The sequence below is a fragment of the Triturus cristatus genome, chromosome 2_1 (assembly GCF_964204655.1).
Source record: "Triturus cristatus chromosome 2_1, aTriCri1.1, whole genome shotgun sequence".
In the NCBI taxonomy this organism is placed as follows: domain Eukaryota; kingdom Metazoa; phylum Chordata; class Amphibia; order Caudata; family Salamandridae; genus Triturus; species Triturus cristatus.
This window is the reverse complement of record NC_140581.1, coordinates 7,958,631-7,964,630: the sequence shown is the minus strand read 5'-3', so window position 1 is coordinate 7,964,630 and position 6,000 is coordinate 7,958,631.

Below are 6,000 nucleotides of genomic sequence, written 5' to 3'. Positions count from 1 at the left end.
ATGGAGCTTTCACTGGACTTTCACTGAACATTCACTGGACTTTCACTGGGCTTCCACGGAGCTTTCACTGGCCTTTCACCTGCACTGAGCTTTCACTGGCCTTTCACTGGGATTCCACGGAGCTTTCACTGGCATTTCACTGGGCTACCACAGAGTTTTCACTGGCCTTTCACTGGGTTTCCATTGAGCGTTCACTGGCCTTTCACCTGCACTGAGCTTTCACTGGTCTTTCACTGGGCTTCCGCTGAGCTTTCACTGACCTTTCACTTGTACTGAGCTTTCACTGGGCTTCCACTGAGATTTTACTGCCCTTTCACTGGGCTTCCACTGAGCGTTCACTAGCTTTTCACCTGCTCTGAGCTTTCACTGGCCTTCAACTGAGCTTTCACTGGCCTTTCATTGGGCTTCCACGGAGCTTTCACAGGCCTTTCACTGGGCTTCTATAGAGCTTTCACTGGCCTTTCACCTGCACTGAGCTTTCACTGGCCTTTCACTGGGCTTCCACTGAGCTTTCACTGGCCTTTCATTGGGCTTCCACAGAGCTTTCACTAGCCTTTCACCTGCACTGAACTTTCACTGGCCTTTCACTGGGCTCCACGGAGCTTTCGCTGGCCATTTACTGGGCTTCCACAGAGCTTTCACTGGCCTTTCACCTACACTGATATTTCACTGATCTTTCACTGACCCTTCACTGAGCTTTCACTGGCCTTTCACCTGCACTGAGCTTTTACTGGCCTTTCACTGGGCTCCACGGAGCTTTCATTAGCCTTTCAATGGGCTTTGACGGAGCTTCCACTGGCCTTTCACTGGCCTTCCACTGGCCTTCCACTGAGCTTTCACTGGCCTTTCACTGGGCTTCCATGAAGCTTTCACTGGGCTTCCACTGAGCTTTCACTGGGCTTTCACTGGGCTTTCACTGGGCTTCCACGAAGCTTTCACTGGCCTTTCACCTGCACTGATCTTTCACTGATCTTTCACTGACCTTTCACTGGCCTTTCACTGGCCTTTCACTGAGCTTTCACTGGCCTTTCACCTGCACTGAGCTTTCACTGGCCTTTCACTGGGCTCCACGGAGCTTTCACTAGCCTTTCAATGGGCTTTGACGGAGCTTCCACTGGCCTTTCACTGGCCTTCCACTGGCCTTCCACTGGCCTTCCACTGAGCTTTCACTGGCCTTTCACTGGGCTTCCATGAAGCTTTCACTGGGCTTCCACTGAGCTTTCACTGGGCTTTCACTGGGCTTTCACTGGGCTTTCACTGAGCTTTCACTGGCCTTTCACTGGGCTTCAATGGAGCTTTCACTGGACTTTCACTGAACATTCACTGGACTTTCACTGGGCTTCCACGTAGCTTTCACTGGCCTTTCACTGGCCTTTCATTGGGACTCACTTCCACTGAGATTTTACTGGCCTTTCACTGGGCTTCCACTGAGCGTTCACTAGCTTTTCACCTGCTCTGAGCTTTCACTGGCCTTCAACTGAGCTTTCACTGGCCTTTCATTGGGCTTCCACGGAGCTCTCACAGGCCTTTCACTGGGCTTCTATAGAGCTTTCACTGGCCTTTCACCTGCACTGAGCTTTCACTGGCCTTTCACTGGGCTTCCACTGAGCTTTCACTGGCCTTTCATTGGGCTTCCACCGAGCTTTCACTAGCCTTTCACCTGCACTGAACTTTCACTGGCCTTTCACTGGGCTCCACGGAGCTTTCGCTGGCCATTTACTGGGCTTCGACGGAGCTTTCACTGGCCATTCACTGGGCTTTGGAGCTTTCACTGGACTTTCACTGGACTTTCACTGGACTTTCATTGGACTTTCAAGGGACTTTCACTGGGCTTTCACTGGGCTTCCGTGGAGCTTTCACTGGCCTTTCACTGGGCTTCCACTGAACTTTCACTGGCCTTTCACCTGCATTGAGCTTTCACTGGGCTTCCATGAAGCTTTCACTGGCCTTTCACTGGGCTTCCACTGAACTTTCACTGGCCTTTCACCTGCATTGAGCTTTCACTGGGCTTCCACTACGCTTTCACTGGCCTTTCACTGGCCTTTCACTGGCCTTTCACTGGGCTTCCATGAAGCTTTCACTGGGCTTCCACTGAGCTTTCACTGGGCTTTCACTGGCCTTTCACTGGCATTTCACTGGCCTTTCACTAAGCTTCAATGGAGCTTTCACTGGACTTTCACTGGACATTCACTGGACTTTCACTGGGCTTCCACGTAGCTTTCACTGGCCTTTCACTGGGCTTCCGCTGAGCTTTCACTGGCCTTTCACTTGCACTGGGCTTTCACTGGGCTTCCACTGAGCTTTCACTGGCCTTTCACCTGCACTGGCCTTTCACTGGGCTTCCAAGGAGTTTTCACTGGCCTTTCACCTGCAATGAGCTTTCACTGGGCTTCCACTGAGCGTTCACTTGCCTTTCACCTGCACTGAGCTTTCACTGGCCTTTCACTGGGCTTCCACAGAGGGTTCACTGGCCTTTCACCTGCACTGACCTTTCAATGGCCTTTCACTGGGCTAACACGGAGCGTTCACTGGCCTTTCACTGACCTTTCACTGGGCTTCCACAGAGCTTTTACTGGCCTTTCACCTACACTGGCCTTTCACTGGGCTTCCACGGAGCTTTCACTGGCCTTTCACTGGGCTTCCACGGAGCTTTCACTGGCCATTCACCTGCACTGAGCTTTCACTGGCCTTTCACTGAGCTTTCACTGGCCTTTCACCTGCACTGAGCTTTCTCTGGCCTTTCACTGAGCTCCACCGAGCTTTCACTGGCCTTTCACTGGGCTCCACCGAGCTTTCACTGGCCTTTCAATGGGCTTTGACGGAGCTTTCACTGGCCTTTCACTAGCCTTTCACTGGCCTTTCACTGAGCTTTAACTGGCCTTTCACCTGCACTGAGCTTTCACTGGCCTTTCACTGGGCTCCACGGAGTTTTCACTGGCCTTTCAATGGGCTTTGACGGAGCTTTCACTGGCATTTCACTGGCCTTCCACTGGCCTTCCACTGAGCTTTCACTGGGCTTCCATGAAGCTTTCACTGGGCTTCCATGAAGCTTTCACTGGGCTTCCACTGAGCCTTCACTGGGCTTTCACTGGGCTTTCACTGGGCTTTCACTGGCTTTTCACCTGCACTGGCCTTTCACTGGCCTTTCACTGGGCTTCAGAGCTTTCACTGGCCTTTCACTGGCATTTCATTGGCCTTTCACTGGCCTTTCACTGACCTTTCACTGGGCTTTCACTGGCCTGTCACTGGGCTTTCACTGGGCTTTCACTGGGCTTTCACTGGGCTTCCACTGGCCTTTCACCTGCACTGGCCTTCGGAGCTTTCACTGGCCTTTCACTGGGCTTCCACGGAGCTTTCACTGGCCTTCCACTGGGCTTCCACTGAGCTTTCACTGAGCTGTCACTGGCCTTTCACTTGCACTGAGCTTTCACTGGCCTTTCACTGGGCTTCCACGGAGCTTTCACTGGCCTTTCACTGGGCTTCCACGGAGCTTTTACTGGCATTTCCCTGGGCTTCCACTGAGCTTTCACTTACCTTACACTGGGCTTCCACAGAGCTTTCACTGGCCTTTCACCTGCACTGAGCTTCCATTTGGCTTCCACTTGGCTTCCACTTGGCTTCCACTTGGCTTCCACTGGCCTTCCACTGGGCTTCCACTGAGCTTTCACTGGGCTTCCACTGAGCTTTCACTGGCCTTTTTACCTGCACTAGGCTTTCACTGACCTTTCACTGGGCTCCACGGAGCTTTCACTGGCCTTTCACTGGGCTTCAATGGAGCTTTCACTGGACTTTCACTGGACTTTCACTGGGCTTCCACGTAGCTTTCACTGGCCTTTCACTGGCCTTTCATCGGGATTCAATGGAACTTTCACTGGCCTTTCACTGGGCTTCCATGAAGCTTTCACTGGGCTTCCACTGAGCTTTCACTGGGCTTTCACTGGGCTTTCACTGAGCTTTCACTGGCCATTCACTGGGCTTCTGTGGAAATATGGATTTTTATGATCAGTCATGTCCCCTATCTTGGACCCCAACGGTTTCATGTATAAATCACAAGTACATGTATGTTTCCTCCAGTTCCAGTTGTGAAGACGCAAACACATGTGCGTCCACCGTCAACATGTCCTCTTTCAGATCCGCCATGAATGGGCCGGATATTCTATTCCTAAGTATGAAAGGCCACCGGCTTTATATGGTTCATTTATCCCATTTTACAGTCCAGGCGAGTAGGCCCTGATTCTACCATTAAGCCTTTTCCTGCCTTCTGCCTCTGAAAGCTCCAGTCTGAGCTCGCATCTGTATCCATGAACTTTGTCCTACTCCCTGCGCGGCTAACGGTGCCTGACTCGACCTGTTTGCTTGCCAAAAACTGTATTTCACCTTCAAGATTATCTGCTCTGCTCCGCTCCTCATCCAATGCATTCCTGTCTAGCAGTTTGAGTAAACATTCTTCCAGCTACCGAGCAAAGGGCCCGGCTTCTCTGTCTTTATGCAAGTAATTCATAGCCCTGTTACTATGGAAGATTTCTGCCCTTGCATCTCATGTAGACACTTAGACGCTTGTACACGCACTCACAGTCAGTATAGAATAGATTTTGTTCGAGAGACCTATCCTTTTGGATAACATAGTTCTTTAAACATAGGATGTTAGATATGATTTGGGATTAGGTTGACATAACCCCAGACATAACCCCAGACTTCTGTCTCCACATGTAGAGCTAAATGTCAAGTCCCCTTCACTCCCTAGTTGCACGTCAATCACACGTCATGCTGCTGCGCGCGCATCTCTGCCAAGTATTTCTGCTGACATTGCGAAATTCTTTCATGGAACCACCCATTTGTGACATCATACCTAAATGACGTTCTTTAGTTACGCCTAGTTACACCCATCTTAGTTACGCATGTATGTTTTTATCTCTGTTATCAACTGTTACGCCTCCTGCATCTGTTTCACTGTAATGCCTCTTCTATAAAAATGATTGCCTGTCAATAAAGTATGGTCCTTCACTTCCTGAACCTTCGTGGTGATGGAATATGGAGTCCTCAATTCGAATTGATTTTGGAATAAAGCCCGTTCCGAACCTCTAATACCACGGATTCTGCCTCTTATTTTACTGAGCTATTATTATAGATTTTCCGCATCAAATTAAGTACCGGTAATTAAATTATTTACCACATATATGGCGCCCGAACAGGGACACTTTCTCATCTCACGCGCCGGAGGTGCGTTGCAGGCCCGGTCTCCTGTCACAGCTGGACGGACAACAACGCGTACCCACAGGATTTCCTGTATCTCCCTCCTGCCGAGCGGGGGTAACTGAGGCTGCGATCAACACCCAGACGAGGCGGTGAGAAGTGCGAAGTATCCCGACCAGAGCCTAGCTGAGAGAGCAAGATCCGAGGTATACAGAGGCCCACCAGTTTCCGAAGTTCCGAAGTTTCGAGTCGAGTCCAGTCCGGTTCAAGTCCAGTTCAGTTCAGTTCCGAGGCCTTCCGTTCCGAGCTACCCGGTGAGTACCATTGCCGGGGAGGCGTTCTGACGTGCACATAGGTTGTGCCGGTCAAGACGGGTTTGGGTACACAAATCCGGTCTGCACTGTTTCAGCAGTGTATCTGTACTGTTTAGCAGTATATCAAGTATGTCTAGTATATAATTCAGAATTACCTAGTTAGTGCCGAGTATTATGCTTAGTGACTAGTTCCCTAAATGGCCATCATTGTTGTTCATTAAATGTTAAATGTTAAAATGTTTTAAATACGTTCTGCATATTGTGGTGTGAATGACTGTTCATTATTGTGTTTTGTTGTATTAAACGTGTTCAAAATTAGGTATCAGATCAGTTCTCAATATGCCGCTCTTTTCGAGATTAAGACAGATCAAAACTAGAAAAGGGGTACTCGAAGAAGCTGTTCCCATTCCTCCTAGGGACACTCCAGGGTACTTCATGTATCATAAACATGGCCTAGACGCCATATTATTTCTTGATTTATGGGTAGACTACA